General features: G+C 43.7%; 1 long non-coding RNA gene across 1 annotated transcript; it reads left to right on the top strand.

Moving 5' to 3' along the window:
- Nucleotides 1-5,209: 5,209 nt before the first annotated feature.
- LOC123101339 (uncharacterized) lies at nt 5,210-7,998 on the top strand. The gene is made up of 4 exons (XR_006448588.1): nt 5,210-5,463; nt 5,547-5,760; nt 7,558-7,670; nt 7,745-7,998. It is a non-coding gene; the product is annotated as an uncharacterized lncRNA (long non-coding RNA).
- The last annotated feature ends 14,845 nt before the right edge of the window (nt 7,999-22,843 follow it).

Below are 22,843 nucleotides of genomic sequence, written 5' to 3' on the forward strand. Positions count from 1 at the left end.
ATACAATGTTCATGCTTAAAGCTGGTACTAAATAACAATTATTGAGGTTTAAAACTAATCCCGTAGGTAAATGTAGAGGTAGCGTGCCGATGGCAATCACATCGACCTTGGAACCATTCCCGACGCGCATCGTCACCTCGTCCTTCGCCAGTCTCCGCTTATTCCGCAGCTCCTGTTTTGAGTTACAAATATGAGAAACCGCACCGATATCAAATACCCAGGAGCTACTATGAGCGCTGGTTAGGTACACATCAATAACATGTATATCACATATACCTTTGGTATTGCCGGCCTTCTTATCCGCTAAGTACTTGGGGCAGTTCCGCTTCCAGTGATCATTTCCCTTGCAATAAAAGCACTCAGTCTCAGGCTTGGGTCCATGCTTTGGCTTCTTCCCAGCAACTGGCTTACCGGGCGTGGCAACTCCCTTGCCATCCTTCTTGAAGTTCTTCTTACCCTTGCCTTTCTTGAACTTAGTGGTTTTATTCACCATCAACACTTGATGTTCCTTTTTGATCTCCACCTCCGCTGATTTCAGCATTGAATATACCTCAGGAATGGTCTTTTCCATCCCCTGCATGTTGAAGTTCATCACAAAGCTCTTGTAGCTAGGTGGGAGCGATTGAAGGATTCTGTCAACGACCGCATCATCCGGGAGATTAACTCCCAGCTGAGATAAGCGGTTGTGCAACCCAGACATTTTGAGTATGTGCTCGCTGACAGAACTATTCTCCTCCATCTTACAACTGTAGAACTTGTTGGAGACTTCATATCTCTCGACCCAGGCATGAGCTTGGAAAACCATTTTCAGCTCTTGGAACATCTCATATGCTCCGTGCTGCTCAAAACGCTTTTGGAGCCCCGGTTCTAAGCTGTAGAGCATGCCACACTGAACCAGGGAGTAATCATCACTACGCGACTGCCAGGCGTTCATAATGTCTTGAGTTGCTGGGAAAACAGGTGCATCACCTAGCGGTGCTTCAAGGACATATGCTTTGTTGGCAGCTATGAGGATAATCCTCAGGTTATGGACCCAGTCCGTGTAGTTGCTACCATCGTCTTTCAGCTTGGTTTTCTCTAGGAACGCGTTGAAGTTGAGGGCAACATTAGCATGGGAATTTGATCTACAAGACATATTGCAAAGTTTTAGACTATGTTCATGATAATTAATTTCATCTAATCAAATTATTTAATGAACTCCCACTCAGATAGACATCCCTCTAGTCATCTAAGTGATACATGATCTGAGTCAACTAGGCCGTGTCCGATCATCACGTGAGACAGACTAGTCATCATCTGTGAACGTCTTCATGTTGATCGCATCTTCTATACGACTCATGTTCGACCTTTCGGTCTTCCATGTTCCGAGGCCATGTCTGTACATGCTAGGCTCGTCAAGTAAACCTAAGTGTATTGCATGCGTAAATCTGGCTTACACCCGTTGTATGCGAATGTTAGAACCTATCACACCCGATCATCACGTGGTGCTTAGGAACAACGGACCTTAGCAACGGGTCACAATTAGGGGGAACATAATTCTTGATATTTTAATGAGGGATCATCTTATTTATGCTACCGTCGTTCTAAGCAAATAAGATGTAAAAACATGATAAACATCACATGCAATCAAATAGTGACATGATATGGACAATATCATTTTTCTCCTTTTCATCTCCATCTTCGGGGAACCATGATCATCATCGTCACCGGCATGACACCATGATCTCCATCATCGTGTCTTCATGAAGTTGTCTCGCCAACTATTACTTCTACTACTATAGCTAACGGTTAGCAATAAAGTAAAGTAATTACATGGCGTTTTCATTGACACGCAGGTCATACAATAAATTAAGACAACTCCCATGGCTCCTGCCGGTTGTCATACTCATCGACATGCAAGTCGTGATTACTATTACAAGAACATGATCAATCTCATACATCACATATATCATTCGTCACGTCCTTTTGGCCATATCACATCACACGACATATGCTACAAGAACAAGTTAGACGTCCTCTAATTATTGTTGCAAATTCTTTACGTGGCTGCTATAGGTTTCTAGCAAGAACGTTTCTTACCTACGCCAAAACCACAACGTGATATGCCAATTTATATTTACCCTTCAAAAGGACCCTTTTCATCGAATCCGATCCGATTAAAGTGGGAGAGACAGACACCCGCTATCCACCTTATGCAACTAGTGCATGTCAGTCGGTGGAACCTGTCTCACGTAAGCGTACGTGTAAGGTCGGTCCGGGCCACTTCATCCCACGATGCCGCCGAATCAAGATAAGACTAGTAACGGCAAGTAAATTGGCAAAATCGACGCCCACAACAATTTGTGTTCTACTCATGCATAGAAACTACGCATAGACCTAGATCATGATGCCACTTTTGGGGATCGTTGCAGAAATTAAAAATTTTCTATGCATCACCAAGATCAATCTATGGAGCTTACTAGCAACGAGAGGGGAGTGCATCTTCATACCTTTGAAGATCGCGATGCGGAAGCATTGCAAGAACGCAGATGAGGGAGTCATACTCGTAGTGATTCATATCGCGGTTGATTCCGATCCAAGCACCAAACAACGGTGCCTCCGTGTTCAACACACGTGCAGCCCGGTGACGTCTCCCGCGCCTTGATCCAGCAAGGAGAGAGGGAGAGGTTGGGGAAGACTCCGTCCAACAGCAGCACGACGACGTGGTGGTGGTGGAGGAGCGTGGCACTCGAGCAGGGCTTCGCCAAGCACCTCGAGAGACAAGGAGGGAGAGGGGTAGGGCTGCGCCAGGAGAGAGGGAGACTCATGTCTCTGGCAGCCCCAAAACCCCCACTATATATAGGGGAAGGGGAGGGGGCGCTGGCCCCCTAGATCCATCTAGAGGGGGACGGCGGCCCCTCGGGGGGTCAGCGGCCCCCTTAGGGTTTCCAACTAGGGGGGCGCCCGCCCTCCTGGGGGGGAGGCCCCCTAGGGTTTCCAACCCTAGGTGCCTTGGGACGTTGGGGGGCGCACCAGACCACTAAGGGGCTGGTTCCCACCCAACTACAGCCCATTAGGTCCTTCGGGGCAGGTGGACCCCCGGAACCCCTTCGGTGGTCCCGGTACAATACCGATAAACCTTGAAACCTTTCCGGTGGCTGAAACTGGACTTCCCATATATAAATCTTTACCTCCGGACATTCCGGAACTCCTCATGACGTTTGGGATCTCATCCGGGACTCCGAACAACATTCGGTAACCACGTACATCTATTCCCTATAACCCTAGCGTCATCGAACCTTAAGTGTGTAGACCCTACGGGTTCAGGAACTATGTAGACATGACCGAGACATCTCTCTGGCCAATAACCAAAGCGGGATCTGGATACCCATGTTGGCTCCCACATGCTCCACGATGATCTCATCGGATGAACCACGATGTCAAGGATTCAATCAATCCCGTATACGATTCCCTTTGTCTACCGGTATAGCACTTGCCCGAGATTCGATCGTCGGTATACCAATACCTTGTTCAATCTCGTTATGGCAAGTCTCTTTACTCATTCCATAACACATCATCCCGAGATTCGATCGTCGGTATACCCCTTAGTCACATTGATCTCATTACGATGATGTCTTACCGAGTGGGCCCAGAGATACCTCTCCGTCATACGGAGTGACAAATCCCAGTCTCGATTCGTGCCAACCCAACAGATACTTTTGGAGATACCCGTAGTGCACCTTTATAGCCACCTAGTTACTTGTGATGTTTGGCACACCCAAAGCATTCCTACGGTATCCAGGAGTTGCACAATCTCATGGTCTAAGGAAAAGATACTTGACATTAGAAAAGCTTTAGCATACGAACTACACGATCTTGTGCTAGGCTTAGGATTGGGTCTTGTCCATCACATCATTCTCCTAATGATGTAATCCTGTTATCAACGACATCCAATGTCCATGGTCAGGAAACCGTAACCATCTATTGATCAATGAGCTAGTCAACTAGAGGCTCACTAGGGACATGTTGTGGTCTATGTATTCACACATGTATTATGATTTCCGGATAACACAATTATAGCATGAACAATAGACAATTATCATGAACAAGGAAACATAATATTAACCATTTTATTATTGCCTCTAGGGCATATTTCCAATAGGTAGCACCCCATACCTTGTGTTGATGAATGGATTTTCAAGGAGACCCTCCAAACCTAACCTTCTTTCTAGCCTCTCCGAATCTTGAGGAAGAGATTCATTTTAAGGGTGGTAGTTTGTAACATCCCAAAATTCTAAATTTTGAAATGTTATATTAAGTAAATAATTATGATTGTTTGTTTGATTGTTGTGTGATTGATTGTGTGAGATTGAGTGGAAATTTAAACTTTTGAAAGTTGAATGAGAGGGAATAAAAGGACTTTCCCAAAACCTCGATCTTGCATTTTGATCTCCATGAATTCAAATTCATTTCATCACAAAACCCTAGAGTGAAGATAATATGACTTCTTCCATTTAAAGAAACGAAAAGGGTTTTGAAAATGATTTGAATTCCATTTGAAATATGTGAAATTTAGAAACTTTAAGCAACTCAATGAGTTCATGAGGGAAGATAAAATGACTTCTTCAAATTCAAAGCAAGAGAGTTGGAAGTTTCAAAGAAATAATTTGGAAGTCACTTTAAAGTTATTTGAAACACATTTTCCATTTGAAGTTGTTTGAAACTCCAAATTCAAATCCAATTGGGAGTTATTTGGGTTTCTATTCAAATTATTTTTCTCCTAAAAATAAATAAATGGAAATAAGGGTAAAATAATTCCCTTCAATAGAAAATTAGGAGAAAATAAATTTTAAATCATTTTGCTTTTTTAAAAATGATTTTTATTGATTTTAAATGCAACAGTAGCACTGTTTGACTTTTATGATTTTTATGGAATTTATTTGAACTTGTAAAATAGTTCATCTTATTCTTGGTATTTTTATGAACATTTCAGTATCTAATATGCATATGTAGATTTTTATTTATTTTCTCTCTATTGTATTTTTTTGTTTATGTTAAAAAAATACACACACACACGCACAGGCACACCCGAGCCGGCCTGCTCGGCCTTTCGGCCCAGGAGCACTTCGGCCCAGGCCTGCTCGTGCCCGAGCGCCCTTCGAACCGGTCAACCGCCCTGCCTCTCCCCTCGTTCGCCTCCTATTGCTGCCACTGACTCGTGGAGCCCAGCCGTAGGTCGTCCCCAACCTCCCGCTCAACCCACATGGGATAGAGCCGCCGCGCCACGCTCCCACAACCGCCGGCCGCAGCCCTCGTGCAGGATGCTTATCCGCAGCCCCGCGCCTCCTCTCCGTGCCTATAAAAGCCCCGAGACACCTTCATCCGATCCCGCCCCTCCTCTACTCAGCACGTCGCCCGCAGCCTCCATCCTCTTCGTGTGCATCTCGCCGGAGCCAAGCCGTTCCGCCAAGGATTTCGTCGCCGGTGGCACACCCGACCCCTCCTTTCTCTGTCAATTGGATCCCCGCTCCGACTCGTATCAGTTTAACATACTTTTTTGACCCCAGGTCCCACTGGAGCCGCTGCCCCGACGCGCCGTACCGGAGCTCAGAGCCTTTGCCTTCGCCTCGCCCCGTCCCGACCCCGCCGACGCCCCACTCCAGCACCACCCGAAGGCCCGCGTCGCGCTCGACCTGGCCGTACCCTCTGCTGCCGCCGGAGCCGCCACCCAGCCCATCACCCAGACCGCGTCGTCGTCCTTTGTTCATCGTCATTGCTGCTGTAAGCCGACCCGGCCGCCCTATTCTTTTAGTTGTTTGTTTTTTCGGTTAACTGCGGTTTTAATTAAACCATGCGGTTTTAGTTAAACCGCTCTTCGGTTTTTCTTTTAGTTAGCTGTTGTGGCCGTTTTGTTTAGATTGCGGCCATTCACTGCATAGCCAACGCAGTGAACGCTGCTCGGCCAGCCACGAGCCGCCACAGGGCCAAGGGCATGTTCGCAGTTATTTTTCTTTCTATTTAGTCATTGGGATTAGCCCCTAAACTTCGGATTGCCACAACTTTTTAACCATAGGTCCAAATTCGATGAAACCAGCGGCAGATTCTTCATATTTTTTAGATCTATCCAGCGGTATCATTTTCGTAAACTTTTGTTGGATTCAAATTTGAACTTTATTCAGATTTGAATTCAAACTTCAACTGGCCATATCTCCTAAACCGTAGCTCCGATTAAGTGGATTCTTTTTCCGTTTCGTCACCGTAGCCAAATCCTGCCACTTGGACCAATGTCACAATATTTTCACACACTTAGGATCTTTCCATAGTAGCTTTACTCACATGCTTTGTATGCACTATGCTTCACATCACAAATTTTGAACCCCATGCCTATGTTCTGTTGCACTTACAATATTTTGTGATAGTTAAGTGTGTTGTGTCTTCAGTTGGTTTTTTCAAGTCTTTTCATGTTGCATGTTATTTGGTTCTCTGAAATGATTGCTTATGTGAATGCAATGTTTGACTTTATAGATGTTCATCGGAGAGTGACGAATAGTTCTATTAAGTAAACTTCTGAGAGCGATATAATCTTCATCAACCATTACTAGGCAAGTTCACATTTGACCATTCTTTCAATTACCTATGTTTTATTTAGGCACTTAGTCCTTTGCGGTAGGATTGCATGGTAAGAATTTTATGTCGGATGGCTATGCTTCTACCTAGTAGTTCTTTTGAGGTAGGTCTGAACCATACAACCTTGTCACCACCGTGTAAGTTTATTTCTGCATCGCAATTGGAGACGTGGATTGGGAAGTGTTCATGGCGAGACTTGAGTGACAAAGTAGTAATCAGGACTAAGACTTAAATGAACTACCTGGGAGGAAATTGGTTTGAATGGTGGCGAGGTACAATGGGGCACGCATGGGAAATCCATGGTGGTGCACCACTAGTGGTCCGTCCGCTCAGGCTCAAAGGGATCAAAGGTGTTTACATGTCTAGAAGCTTCCGTGTGCAGCCACAAGTCAATATGGGCTCTGGCTTAGTTAAGTAGATAGTGTGATCTCTTTCGGGATAGGCTACCAGATGTAGAATGAGTATGTGTACCGGCCTATCCGTGGGTTAAGGGAGAACACTTCCGAAAGACTATGTCTCGGTCATCCTGTTCTCAAACGCCAGGCAGCGCGAGAACTTCAAGGCAGGCGATCGAGTCTTGTGGGGAAAAGTCGCAAACCTCTCTAGAGTGTTAAAACCTAATCGATTAGCTATGTACCCAGTTACGGACATCTTGAGCATCTAGTAGTGGAAATGCCGAGAGATCTCATCACCCTTAATTTAATTAGTGGGTCTAAATAAACTTTGGGAATATATTGAGTTGCGGTTGCCATCTCAATCTTATGCAATTTTTGTAATAGTAGCATAACTTATTTTATGATAGGGAAAAATTAGCTTTATGCAAAGTTAACCTTAGAGCCTCCACAACCATATTGCATATAGAGATAGGGCTATTTTCATCTGCCATTATCTGTGATATTGCCAGTACATTCAATGTACTAACCTACACGGCTGCAATGTCTTATGTTTCAGGAATTTCTACGATGGGTAAGAGTTATGTTGTAAGATTACGGTCTACACTCAACTTGTCATTGGCGTTGATGTGACTCCATACTTGTTTGATTGTTTCAGCTAAGACTTATGAGGTATATATCAATTCTATGTCATTTATACATGTGATTGCACTTTGATATATACATCGATGTACTGTGTGTGCCAGCATACCAATCCAGGGATGGCATAGATACACAGAGGCTTGACCATTTGAGGTCGGGGCGCTACACTTCACCCAGATCTCCGCACAGTGAAGGTCTTGGCAATAGAATATGTCGGCCCCAACCTGGACCAAGTTGTCAGTTTCCTGACATGCTTTCCGTGCCTGAAGAAGTTGTATATCGAGGTGATGTTCCTTTCCTGTTAAATGTTAACCATAATGGAGTTCAATTTTTTGCACCTTTTGCCAAGTTTACAATGACAATGTACTATGATTTGTAAAGGAATTTTGGAGGATTTCAGGACATACACCCCCACCCCATATTGGTCGCTTGATTCATATGGTTACAATCCATAAGCATTTCTCCTTTGGATTCATCTGTACTAGTTTTCTTAGGGAATTTTTCATCCACTCCAACCTCTTGTGAAGAAGGCTACATCTTTCTAGATTGTAATCAAATGCCCATGTTAATCATGTCAGATCAAAGATGTCACGTTGGTGTATTTTACAAATCCTGCAAACAAATAGGCGTGTAGTAGTGTTCAAAACTGCTTGTAGGCACCAACACATTCTCTTCTTTTCCAAATAGTAATAGGCTCGGTGGTGGATAATGTTTATAACAACAATCACATCGAATGCCCGGATCTGCATCTCTCAAAATCACTTTGAACTCCTACCGAGGGACCTTACCGGAGATTACATTCGCTATGTTCTTTCTTGCCAAAGCAAGGGTGCTAAAGGTACTGAGGTTGAACACACATTTAATTAGGAAAGATGAATGATTTGTTGATCAGAGCCGGCAGCTAGTGCAGAATGGAAGAGGCTCCAAAAAAGCTAAACATCGTATCGGAAGAGCATATGACAGAGTAATTGGAAGTCATTGTGTCAAACCCGTACATGACTTGTTTGCGGCTGATCCCTTTGCATAAATGACGAGGTTTGGAAAGCAGCCTTACTATTTTAAGTTTTAGTTTGAACCTCTCTTATAATCCATGTCCAGCTAATCAGCACGGGTGCTTGCAGCTGAATGAGCTGAATTTCATTTCCATTATCAGTTTGAACCTTGTAATCTTTGAATTTGAACCATGTAACTCTGGAATTTGAACCTTGTAATATTCCAGGATTTTGTGGTACAATCGTTGAAATGGCATCGTATGAGACTCATATATTGGTAGTTCTATTTTGACCTTAATATGCAATAGTCTTAGATTTTATTAACCATTCACGACTAGGGATCCAGCCGGAAGTAGAGCAATGGCAAACGTCGTCGCAACAAGATGTAGATGATTAGATGCTCGTTTCTCCTAGTTTAGTATGCATGCAATTTCTTACTTTGGTGTGTGGAAATGTTATGTGTGTAGTCATTTATGTTATTGTATGCTTAATTTGGTCATGCAATGCTGTTCTTATAAGTATATATGTTGATGTTCTGTAGACAGAGCATATCACATCGCACATGGACCACACTAGGGAACCCATCGGTCATGAATTCATCAATCACAGACGGTTGTATACCAGCAAGCGTTTTCCCACAACACACACTACGACCCGTCGGTCATGAATTCATCAATCGCAGACGGTTGAGGGGATCGCAGAGCATTCTGATCGCGTCCCTGCACACGCGCTCTGCCAACGGTTGGGCTTGCGCACGATCACATTGGGGGCCCATATGCATGCGGTTGCGCCATGCGCGTTGCCACGATGCAGCTACGTGTGGCACGATGGAGTTACGCACTGCAAATTAGAACTGCCATCTGGGCGTGCGGATATTCCAGGACGTCTGGCTTCCCCTTTAATTCCCACGGCCATTATAACCTTAGTCTCTACAACCTTTCGATCGCGCCCACAACATAACAAGCACACTCACAACGACACATAGAGAGGGGATGTCTAGCGGCGCTACAATGGAGTTTGGCAAGAATAAAGTAGAGACCCATGTGAGGGAGAAGGATCTATCGGTGGTGTACACCATCGACCCGGCCGTGATGGACGACTACATCAACACTGTTGAGCGGTTGTTTGCTCGAGACAAGTACAAGGTGCTCGGCATCGACCTCCAGTACACCAGTGGTCGTCCCAACATAAATCAGAAGGTTGCCATCACCCAGTTGTGCGTGTGCAATCATGTCCTCATCTACCACTACTGCATGGCCACAGAACCCTGCGAGCGTTTCGCCTGGTTTGTCAATAGCACCCACTACAAGTTCTCTATAGTGGGTACCACCAACAATGTAAAAGCGCTCAGGGTTATGGGATTGGCCTATAAGAACCTTGTCGAAATTCGTGGCCAATACCATGTCTGGGGCAGCATGAAGAAATACTCCCTTGTTGAACTTGCCTCGGCCATCATCAACCCCTACTATGAAAAAGATGAAGCAGGATGCCAACAGAACACGTCCCGTATCCTGGCACGGGGCCTGGGTGCAACAATTGGATGAACCTCACCTCAAGTTTGTGGCCAAGTGCGTGTACACATGCTACGAGATGCACAGGCGGAACGTTGACATGAGGAAGTGCCTCCTTCCCAAAATTGAGGGGGTCGGATCGAGCCACCAGGAGAGCAGTGGCAGCAAGCGTCACAAGAAGTAGATGATGATTACATGATCGTTTATCCTAGTTAATCATGCATGTAATATATAGTTTACTTTGGTGTGTGGAAATGTCATGTGTGTAGTAGCTACCTATGTAATTATGCATGTAATAGTTTACTTTGGTGTGTGCAAATGCCATATGTGTAGTAGCCACCTATGTAATTGGATGTTTAATTTGGTTATGCAGCCATGTCCTTATAAGTGTGTGTGTATATATATATATGTTGTTGTTCTGTATGTGTCTGCGGGAATCGGTAAGGCGGGTTGCCGCTGTTCCTGATGGAAATTAAACCAGTTGAAATTTTGGATCTGACTGACGTGAGCTTCTCGACCCTTGATAGAGATTCCTCCAAGAACTCAACACCACCGTGCGTAGGCCCCACGATGGGCTCCAACTGTCATGGAATTGTCACGGCAGATGTCCTTAGTGTCAGGACTTAGTCGCGAGGCCAACGCATCTATGTGGTAGATTGAGAGGGGTTGAGCGGGACGAGAGACGCGATGTTTTACCCAGGTTCGGCCCCTCATGGTGGAGGTAAAATCCTACATCCTGCTTCATTGATATTGATGATGATGATCACAATTACACGGGTGCTCTAACTCGAGAGCTCTAGACTTGTTTGTCTAACCCTAACTTATCAAACTTGTGAAAACCTGTCCCTTTTGAGGAGCCTTGCCCCTCCTTATATTAGTTGAAGGGGCCGTCCTACATGTAGAGTCCTAATAGGATTAGGATTAGTCTATTTTCTATTACAAGACGGATAACAATCCAGGTCTTATTCAAATTACTTAAGTCGCCCTGCTGGGCCACCTCTCATGATGGGCCATGGCCTACCTCCATGAGGATACCCGTGTCCCATATCCACGATAGTATGCAAGCCCATCGCACAACACACACGTCTTATTAGCAGCAATCATCTGTGTTATTATCGGTCTTCGCACATATTTCTGATTACAGACCTATTTGCCGCGTCTCACACACATCTTGTTAGATTGAACCGTTTCTGTTCTCTTGGCTCAATGCAAATAGTTCATCCGAGTGAACCGTATGCCATATATCGCAAACACCTTAATCTGGCTGACCATTTATTTTGTGTTGCCTAATCACAAACAGTTCAATCAATTGAACCGTATGCTGTATATCGCACACACCTTCACATGGCTGCCCGTTTCTATTCTTCTGCCTCATCGCAAACAGTTCATTGAACTGAACCGTATGCCCCTCATCGCACATGCAACTAAATTCTGAACCGTGTTTGATGCATCCGTTACCGCAAATGTTTTGCATATTTTTTGACGGATTTTTTACATCACCTTTTGCATCTTTTTGGTGGGTTTTTTACATCACCGTTTGCGATTATTGCATCACACACTGTTTCGTCGAAGGGTCTCTGATCGTAGTGTCGCGTTAGCAGCATCCTGTAGTAGTGCTACCTAACATATTTATCCATGTAATTTTCTTTATTGTGGCATGAATGTTCAGATCCACAAGATTCAAAACAAAAGTTTAATATTGACATAAAAACGATAATACTTCAAGTATACTAATAAAGCAATCATGTCTTCTCAAAATAACATGGCCAAAGAAAGCTATCCCTACAAAATCATATAGTCTGGCTATGCTCCATCTTCATCACACAAAATATTGAAATCATGCACAAACCCGATGACAAGCCAACCAATTGTTTCATACTTTTGGTGTTCTCAAATTTTTCAATTTTCACGCAATACATGAGCGTGAGCCATGGACATAGCACTATAGGTGGAATAGAATATGGTGGTTGTGGAGAAGACAAAAAGGAGATAGTCTCACATCAACTAGGCGTATCAATGGGCTATGGACATGCTCATCAATAGATATCATTGTGAGTGAGTAGGGATTGCCATGCAACAGATGCACTAGAGCTATAATTGTATGAAAGCTCAAAAAGAAACTAAGTGGGTGTGCATCCAACTCGCTTGCTCACGAAGACCTAGGGAAATTTGAGGAAGCCCATCATTGGAATATACAAGCCAAGTTCTATAATGAAAAATTTCCACTAGTATATGAAAGTGACAACATAGGAGACTCTCTATCATGAAGATCATGGTGCTACTTTGAAGCACAAGTGTGGAAAAAGGATTATAACATTGCCCTTCTCTCTTTTCTCTCATTTTTTTATTGGTGGGCTTCTTGGCCTCTTTTATTTTTTTAAGTCCAGACACTCATCCCAACTTGTGAGGAAATCATAGCTTCCATCATCCTTTCCTCCCATGGGACAATGTTCTAATAATGATGATGATCACACTTTTATTTACTTACAACTCAAGAATTACAACTCGATACTTAGAACATAATATGACTCTATATGAATGCCTCTAGCAGTGTACTGGGATGTGCAATGACTCAAGAGTGACATGTAAGAAAAATTATGAATGGCGGCTTTGCCACACGATGTTAACTATATGATCATGCAAAGCAACATGACAATGATGGAGCGTGTCATAATAAACGGAATGGTGGAAGTTGCATGGCAATATATCTCGGAATGGCTATGGAAATTCCATAATAGGTAGGTATGGTGGCTGTTTTGAGGAACTTATATGGTGGGTGTATGGTACCGGAGAAAGTTGCGCGGCACTAGAGAGGCTAGCAATGGTGGAAGGGTGAGAGTGCGTATAATCCATGGACTCAGCATTAGTCATAAAGAACTCACATACTTATTGCAAAAATCTATTAGTCATCAAAACAAAGTACTACACGCATGCTTGTAGGGGGATAGATTGGTAGGAAAAGACCATTGCTCGTCCCGACCGCCACTCATAAGGAAGACAATCAATAAATAAATCATGCTCCGACTTCATCACATGAAGGTTCACCATACGTGCATGCTATGGGAATCACAAACTTTAACACAAGTATTTATACAATACACAATTACTCACTAACATGACTCTAATATCACAATCCTCATATCTCAAAACAATCATAAGGAATCAAACTTCTCATAGTATTCAAAGCACTTTACCTGAAAGTTTTTTTATATCCCTCTTGGATGCCCATAATATTAGGACTAAATTCATAACCAATGCAAATTACCATGATGTTTAAAGAGACTCTCAAAATAATACAAGTGAAGCATGAGAGTTCAATAATTTCCATAAAATAAAACCACCGCTGTGCTCTAAAAAGATATAAGTGAAGCACTAGAGCAAAATTGCCTAGCTCAAAAGATATAAGTGAAGCATAAAGTATTCTAATAAATCATGATTCATGTGTGTCCCTCTCAAAAGGTGTGTACATCAAGGATGAATGTGGCAAACTAAAAACTAAAGACTCATATCATACAAGACACTCCAAGCAAAACACATATCATGTGGTGAATAAAAATATAGCCTCAAGTAAATTTGCCGATTGACGAAGAAGAAAGAGGGGATGCCTTCCGGGGCATCCCCAAGCTTAGGCTCTTGGTTGTCCTTGAATATTACCTTGGGGTGCCTTGGGCATCCCCAATCTTAGGCTCTTGCCACTCCTTATTCCATAGTCCATCAAATCCTTACCCAAAACTTGAAAACTTCACAACACAAAACTCAATAGAAAATCTCATGAGATCCGTTAGTATAAGAAAATAAAATCACCACTTTTGGTACTGTTGTGAACTCATTCTTTATTTATATTGGTGTAATATATACTGCATTCCAACTTCTCCATGGTTCATACCCCCCCTGATACTACCCATAGATTCATCAAAATAAGCAAACAACACATAGAAAACAGAATCTGTCAAAAACAGAATAGTCTGTAGCAAACTGTAACTCTCGAATACTTATGTAACTCCGAGAATTCTGAAAAATTAGGACCTCCCGGGAAATTTGTATATTAATCTTCTTGAAAAAGAATCATTATTTTATCATGCTTCTGTTAAATATTAGAATTACTTTCTGGGCGCAAAAGTTTCTGTTTTTTAGCAAGATCAAATCAACTATCACCATAAGCCATCCCAAAGGTCTTACTTGGCACTAACACTAATTAAAACACAAAAACACATCTAACCATAGGCTATATGAATTATTTATTGGAAAATAGAACAAAAAAAGCAAGAACAAATATAAAATTGGGTTGCCCCCCAACAAGCGTTATTGTTTAACGCCCTTAGCTAGGCACAAAAACATAGATCTCACTACAAAAAAAATACACTTTCATGATGATACATGTTTGTCACAGTAGGTCACGTTTTCTACCATGCATGTACATCCATGACATTACCTCAATTATCATCAGGGAAGTGTCCACTTCCATGACGATAAATCGCGCGTCATAGAAGTGCTTTTGTCCAGGGTGACCGACATGTGGCATCGACCGTAACGGGTCGCCGTTAAGCTATCAGGTCCGGTTTTGGATCTGATAACCCGTTAACAGCCCGGACCAATGGAGATTTTCCTTGTGTAAAGTTCTCATTGGCCAGAGGAAACACGTGTTGGCTCACCATTGGGACAGATGTCATCCACTCATTGGACATGAGGCGCCTATGATACGTCGAAACGTGGCACGACCCAATAGAGGCCCATTTCGATGAAAAGGCTGGCCAGCTAAAGGCCCACAAGGTTTTTTCAGACACTAGTGGGTTGGCCCGTTAACAGTCTGTCATGTTTTGGGTCAAATTGAGGCCCATACCAGATCAGGCCCGTTCACAGCCTGCCGTGTTTTGGGCCAAATTACGGCCCATATCGGATCATGCTCGTTAACATGCCACTGTTCTTTTGGGCCCATTCTAAGACAGGTTTGTATTTCAGCCTGTTAAATGCCCATTTACCAGTTCGGCCCGATAATAGTTTCGGCCTGTTAGCGGCCCGTGGTGCATCTAGGACGTTGTCGGCCCGGTTTAACTTTAGGCCATTTAACGGCCCATGCAGAAACTAGGCTATTTCTTGTCCAAAGTGACTTTAGGCCTCTTAATGGCACGTAGTCTTCGTGGATAAATTTCAGCTCCACTGGCTTATCGGCCTGTTAATGGCCCATGTAGCAGTTGGGCCTAATTACAACCCACGTTGAATCCGGCCTGCTTACAGCCCATCTAATAATGGCCCGTGACACTTTTAGGCCTATGTCCCGCGTAGATACTGGACTGATTAAAGCCCATAATTTTATTGGGCCAAACAGGCCCGAGATATATTTTGGCCTGTTAACTGCTCGTCCTATTTGGGCCAAACATGGGCCTTAGGAAGTTTCGGCCTGTATTGGCCCGTGAATTTTTTGGCTCAATGCTAGCCCAATCTAGGTTTTAGCCTGTTAAAAGCCCATGGTATTCTCTGGCCTAGCTGGCCAGAACTTTACTCGACATGTTAAAGGCGGGAAACAACTATAGGTTTAGACCTGCTAATGGCCCAAGATGATTATAGGCCCACGTTTTGGCCCATATGAGTAATGGGCCGGCCTAAAGACTGAAAACACTGAGATCCATTGAACCTTCCGGCCTAAATTACAGCATACCGACCAAGAATAAACCTAGACAATACAACAAAGAAATTACATCATGTTACATCCCCTCGACATCAAAGTTCGTCGCTAGTGATAATAAAGGGCAACCAGACAACAGATTACATAAAATGGGCAGGTCGCCACCAGTGGAAGTTAACAGGCAGATAAAATAATAGACAGAACCGATAGCACTTCAACACAGTTCAAGAAAGGTTAGCCCGGCCCAGGAGCTGCAGCGCAAGCAACTTAGCAACCTGATGAGACCGTACTTCTTTGGCGCTCATATCCACCAACTTAAGTTGCATAGCATCAGTAAATGTCCTATACTTACGGTTAATCTTGCATAGAGATTGGAGTTCCAGTCGTATTTGAGCGGAAGCATGTATTTTTGCATGAATTTCAGACTGAAGAAGTCGAGCAGATTCAGGCGGTGACTTCATCGAGCTTGTGTCACTGAGTAAGTTTGATACTACATCAAGATGTGACTTCGTGGTTGTATCCCTACCCTCAATATGTGTTTCCTTCTCCTCTGGAATATGTGTTAGAGGGACAAACAATGGGTTCATCTCACTATCATTGTGGCAGTTCTTCCTAGCAGAAGTGTTGTCACCCTGAAAGAGAAACAAGTAGGTAGATAACAGATTTTGCACGTATAAGCATGAGCACTATCAATTCATCTCATTTCTTTGTCAGAAATAAAGAGACATAGTTTAAAATAGCATTAACATAATAGGCGTCGTTCATAGTTAAGACGACAGGAAATGGCATTGTGCAGGAGCGGCCAGCTTCACCAGACCACTAGATTACAGATCAAGAACACAAGCATAGATGTAGTTCTAAACAACGTATAAGCATGAATGGTGAGTGTACTGTCAATTTATACGATTTCAGATTGGTAAATAAAGAGACATGATTTAAATACCATTAATATAATATGGCATTATTCATAGTTGAGACATAGCAAGATATGACATTGTGTTGTTGTTGGTAGTCTCACCACACCACTGGATTACAGATCAAGAACACAAGCATACACATAGTGCTAAAGAAGATAACTTGCTATGTTTAGTTTAATTTACATGGTACGAATAAGGAACTAGATTGTATAACTAAAGACTGAAATTGAGAAGGACAAACTTATGTTTATGTACTTCTACTTTATAAACTTTGAACAAGCAATTTGATGCAGACAACAAAAATAAATAGCATTTGCACTCATAGCTATCCAAATATACACAACAAAGTGTGAAGGCTCAAGGAGGACAAACTTACATTAGTAGTGAAGACATGCTCTATAAAGGCCTTGTCCATATTGATGGGGGGGGGGGGAATTCAAGAAGTTTACCGCACACTCTTCTTCAAGAGTATTGCCTTTATTCTACATTTTGTTAAGAGTAAATATACATGTGAAAATATAGGAACAAATGGCGATTATTTAACTTAAAATGCAGAGTACAAATGTAAATACATCATACATGCAAAAGGCACTAACAAGAGCAATGCGGAGCTAAACTTCTTCAGTAACATTGGTTTTATTCAATATTTTGGCAAGAGTAAATGTAGATCTGATGTGTAGAAAAATGAAGAACAAGGGAAAATAAGCTGCAAAGTGTACATGAAGAACTAGCTGACAAATATAAGTACAGTGATGAAGGACAACAGATACTTACAAGAACAATGCAGAACTAAATTTCTTCATAGGCATTGGGTTTATTCTACATTAATTTAAGCATTAATATAGATATGATAATTTGGAGTGAACAGTGGATAAGCAAGCTATAATGCACAATGATGTCACATAATCCACCAAGTATGAATGTAAGGACAGTGATAGGACAATAGGTACTCACAAGAGCAAAGTAGCAACCAACATAGTTGCAATATCCTAGGTTTTGCGGCGTTGGTTCTATCGCCAATATACATCGGGTGCTATGTGATTTCTCCGGTATAACCACCTTTTTCAAGGACTTTGCTTGTACTCCTTCAGGTTGTGCAATCACCCTCTTCCTTTTGGATGTCTGAAACACAAGAACAACATTTGAATGGAAAAACATGGTATGACGACAAATGGAATAGGTGTTGATAATGTATGGGCATGGCATATTCACATGTATCATGAGTAAACTAAGAAGATGGCGGTGCAATGAAGCAAAATAAATGCAAGACACCTTATTCAAGATATGTGCAGCCGATAAAACCTTACCAAATTAGAACAGGCACCTTATTGGGTGAACAGGATAGGCCATCTGCCTTTGACTCCTTGAGCTCAGAATAGTCATTAGGAGCATATTCTGAGTACAAATCTATAGGTCAGGAGCATGTGGGTTTCATTGCATCCACAATGGACCTCGATCCCTTGATGCCAAGTTTGTTACCCATTGAACTATTCCGCAATATTCTTCTGATGTGCGCATTCTTATATTCATTGTGATTACGTACAATAACTATAAAGCATGAAAACACAATAGTAGTGAGATTATGTTTGTAATGTAGGGGATATTGTAATATAATATAGGCTCCCTATAAACCCTTGTGTGCTATCACTGGATTCTGATGAGAGAGCCCATGTGTGTTGTAATATGGTGAGTAGATTAATATAATATGTCACAACTACACAAAAAATAGGCTCCCTGTTGGGGCCCCCAGATGTAAGGATAGTTGGCAGATGATAGGTTCATAATATACCATATAAAAAGTTTATTGCCAAACCATGATAACGAGAGCGCAGAGCCAGTAGGCAGATCGTAGTGTAGATAATACGGGTACACCATAACCACCATAAATAAATTGGGAAAGCGGAACTAGCTGGAAAACATAGGGTTTTCCGCTACTAATATGCAGCCTATCAATCACATACATGCCAGCTCTATTCATCTGAAGGCGCACAACGGTTACTATCAGTTTAGTCTATCAAAGACCGCGCGGCTCCCACCATTTCTAGGGTATTATGGAAGACCAACTCGAAGTGTGAAATCATTTAGCAGAACCGGCCCAATAGAGGTGTCGACTGCAGATGTCCCTGCTCCCCTTCCTGATAAGGGACATACTGTGCTTATTAAAGAAGAACGGAAGAGGAACATGTTAAAGAACAGAAGAGGAGGCATATTGTTGAGATTCCCCTTCTTTCTATAGAATGTTGGTTGCCCACCCATGATGAATCAGAGTGCCCAAAGAAATGCAATTCCATGATGTCTCTCTATATGTGGCCACATGCATTTGAAAACTCAATTGGGAGCATTAGCTAACCAATTAAATGTGTGTTTGTTAGCTAATGTCAGTATCATATCACAATTCGTATTTGAAGAAGTAAGCTTTGGACTTATGACTGGTGTGTTGTTTAGATTTAAGAGTGGACTACTGCTAGTGGGACACAAAGCAACTACACAGATCATAGTGTAGATATAAAGGGAAAACCGTAAGCATCTGGAGTAAAATCAGCAAAGTGGAACTTGCTAGAATATATGTGCTAGTATTGTCGGTATGGCTAGAAAGGCTTCAGATACCAGCTCTCTTCAACTGAAGGTGCGGTACTATTAATATCAGTGTAACTCTCAAAGGCGACACAGCTCCCCGCATTTCCTTGGTAATCTTATAGGATTCAAGTGGGCATGCCACTACAATTCCTATTCCTATGTTTACAAAATCCTATGAATCAAAGAGGCCTGAAGATTTCAAAGTGTCCATCACAAGTTCACAACTGACCGTATAGACCTCTGCACTGCAAATGTCCCAGCTCATCTTCACTACAAGGAACATATTGTACTACTATCATACTCCCTCCATTCCAAAATATAAGTCTTTGTAGAGATTTCCACTATGGATCACATACAGATGTATATAGATACATTTTAGAGTGTAGATTCACTCATTTTGCACCATATGTAGTCCATGGTGGAATCTATACAAGGACTTGTATTTAGGAACGGAGAGAGTACTTATTAAAGAAGAACGGAAGAGGAACATTGCCGGAGTAATTGGACACGGATACCCCGAAGACGGCGAGACAAGAATTCAAGACATCGAGGCTAGCAAAGCCCCTCAGTCCAACTACTAGGCCGACTGCTGGCTGCTGACTGCTCCACCAGGCCGACTGCTGGCTGCTAACTGCTCCACCAGGCCGACTGTTGGCTGCTGACTGCTCCACCAGGCCGACTGCTGGCTGCTGACTGCTCCACCAGGCCGACTGCTGGCTGCTGACTGCTCCACCAGGCCGACTGCTGGCTGCTGACTGCTCCACCAGGCCGACTGCTGGCTGCTGACTGCTCCACCAGGGCGACTGCTGGCTGCTGACTGCTCCACCAGGCTGACTGTTGGCTGCCGACTGCCCGCCCCCCCCAGGCCGAGTGCTGGCTGCCGACTGCCCGGCCACCCCTGCCGGCTGCTGGCTGCCGACTTCCCGGCAGCTCCTGCCGGCTGCTGGCTGCCGACTGCTCCACCAGGCCGACTGCTGGCTGCCGACTCCTCCACTAGGCCGGTTGCCCGAAGTCAACTGCAGCCTGATGCGACCCCGACGCGACGGTCGTACCCGGCACTGTTCACGTGTCACCCCAGCCATCATGTATAGTGTCCCTTGTCCCTAGGCACTATTTATGAAGTGACCCAGGGGACAAGGATGACACCCTAGCATACCCCCTTGCAACCATACCACACATAGCTAGATAGTAAGCTAGCTCCACACTATATATATCCATCCATCCATCCATCCACCCTCACATGCACACACGCATGAGCATACACATGCTCATGGCCATAAGCCATAAGCATGGCCGGCCACTAGAGCATGCCACATACATGCATATATGAAACCAGATGCTTGTGGCACTGCTTTTAGATACAGCTCCAGGAGCACCCTGTACCAGATATACTACATATACTCAGACATGCAGGAGTAGGGGTATTATCTCTCCGGAGAGCCCCGAACCTGGATAAACTAGCGCGTGCTACTCGCATACCCGTCCCTGGATATTCTGGCAGCAGTCTTGCCCTCACACGAAGCCACCTTGTGGCATATGTCGTCTTGCACCCCCCGTGAGAATACCACGACAAACATGCTCAAGAAGAGCAATCAGATTTTGGATAATAAAATGTTCGTTGCGTAGTGCCCACACATTATGAACTAGAGCGCATTAAGAATGCAACTCCCTGATGTCTCTCTATATGTGGTGCACATGATTTTCGAAAGTAAAATAGGAACATTAGCTGAACAATGAAACATTATCTATTTTAGTAACATCAGCATCATATAAGATTCGTATTTGAGCAACAGGTTTGGAATTATGAGTGGCACGTTGTTTAGCTTGATGGATTCAGGAGCAGTGCTAAGCAGCTACGATGATGGTACTGAATATAAAGGCATGTATGCATGCAAGTCGTGTGACTTTTGTCATTTGGGTCAGTCGACCATTTCACGCGGTTGGATGAAGATCCTACGTCTCCTAACCCTTCTTCTTACTCGTCTTTGATTCTTCCCATACAGAACACCGCACGGGCCGTCGGCCGAACCACTGGCCATGTCCCCCCGCCCTCCCCTGAACCGCCCCCACCGCATGTGTTCCTCCGCCACCCCATCCCCCACCCTGCCACACTCGCGTCGAGTTTTCTTTGTTTGGCGAGGCCCCACCACCGCCCCCACAACCACCATCCCCACCCGAGCCCCTTCCTTCGCACCGGCGAACTCCAGCGAGCTCCCAAAAATCGACTGAACCAATTTTGAAATTTAGTCTACTGTCATTTAACTAGTGTGGAATATAAAAGGCGAAAACCATAAGCATTACGAGTATATTTTTGAGCATGCCGTGGCGGATCTGAAGGTGGAAACCGGACAAAGGCAACTTCACAACCAGTGTTTGCTTTCAACTAACAAGTAAGTGATGGACAAGAAATCAGATAAAAGTAGTGGCGATCTATTTTCTTGCTGCCATAAATAAGTTGAGCAGATACGAAAGAGTACCGCCTCTGGTGCGACATCGTGTATGCATCTGCTGAGAATTTTACGGTGCCGCGGTAGCGATGGCTGTCGGCGGCGTGGAAGAAGATCTAGGAGGGTAGACAGTGGCAGTGGGGTGCGGTGGATGAGACAATCGTAGGAGCGGTGCCGGCAAGGTGGACGGCGGCGGGGATGAAGCGAGAGGACGGGATGCAAGGATCCCGGTCGAAGCCGTGGATGAGAGAAGTCGATCTCTTGTGATGGACGACGGCGTCGGGGTATCAGCTCCGGCATGGTGGAGGAGGATGGCGGTGGATGGGGTGGCGGACGGAGGAGGTTGGGGTGGAGAGGGTGTTTTGGCGCCCACGAAGTATGAATGGGGAAATGGAGGGAGAGAGGAAGGGGGGGACCATGTCTTTAGGGCGCACTTGTCTCAAACGCGAGGAAATTTACAAACTTAGCCCCGTTTAAAATTTCCTACATCACAGCAATATTAGTCGGTTGGGGATAGGACGGTAATCTCGCATACACTGAATATTTGCCAACGAGAGTTTGTTTTTGGTTCCCACCGTGTATGAATCCGGGTGAGCGGCGGTTATGTCACATTTGAGTGAAATTACAAACCTACCCGTATCGAAACCTATAGAAATCGAGCCGATAGGCTTTGCATGTCAGGGATAGGTAGTAATTTCCATCTCGTAGATTTTGGTTTCGGGCGGTTACTGCGACTTTCCCTGCTTCGTTCAAAATTTTGCAGAGCAAGAGTGCACGTTTACTGTGCCAACTCAATTTGAATCCAGTTTGTATTCTATTTTTGTTCGGGCAGGATCCATTTTCGATTGGAATAAAATCCTATATACATCATTGTTTTATATATACTTTCAAAAGCACAACACCCTTTATACATAAATATGGTTTACAAATGACATGATCTTAGATTTATAAGGTTGTATCCATCTTAATTTGGATTTTCAAATATTTGAAACCACTTTATGTTGAAATCCAATGTATGCATTCCTCGCTAACTGTCTCCAATTAATGTGTGTTTCATGTGTTTTTTTACTTCTCAAACATGTATAATGTGTTTCACACACGCAACTTATAGTGTAATCCCGTTTAGACATTAATTG

The sequence above is a fragment of the Triticum aestivum genome, chromosome 1A, assembly GCF_018294505.1.
Source record: "Triticum aestivum cultivar Chinese Spring chromosome 1A, IWGSC CS RefSeq v2.1, whole genome shotgun sequence".
In the NCBI taxonomy this organism is placed as follows: Eukaryota; Viridiplantae; Streptophyta; class Magnoliopsida; order Poales; family Poaceae; genus Triticum; species Triticum aestivum.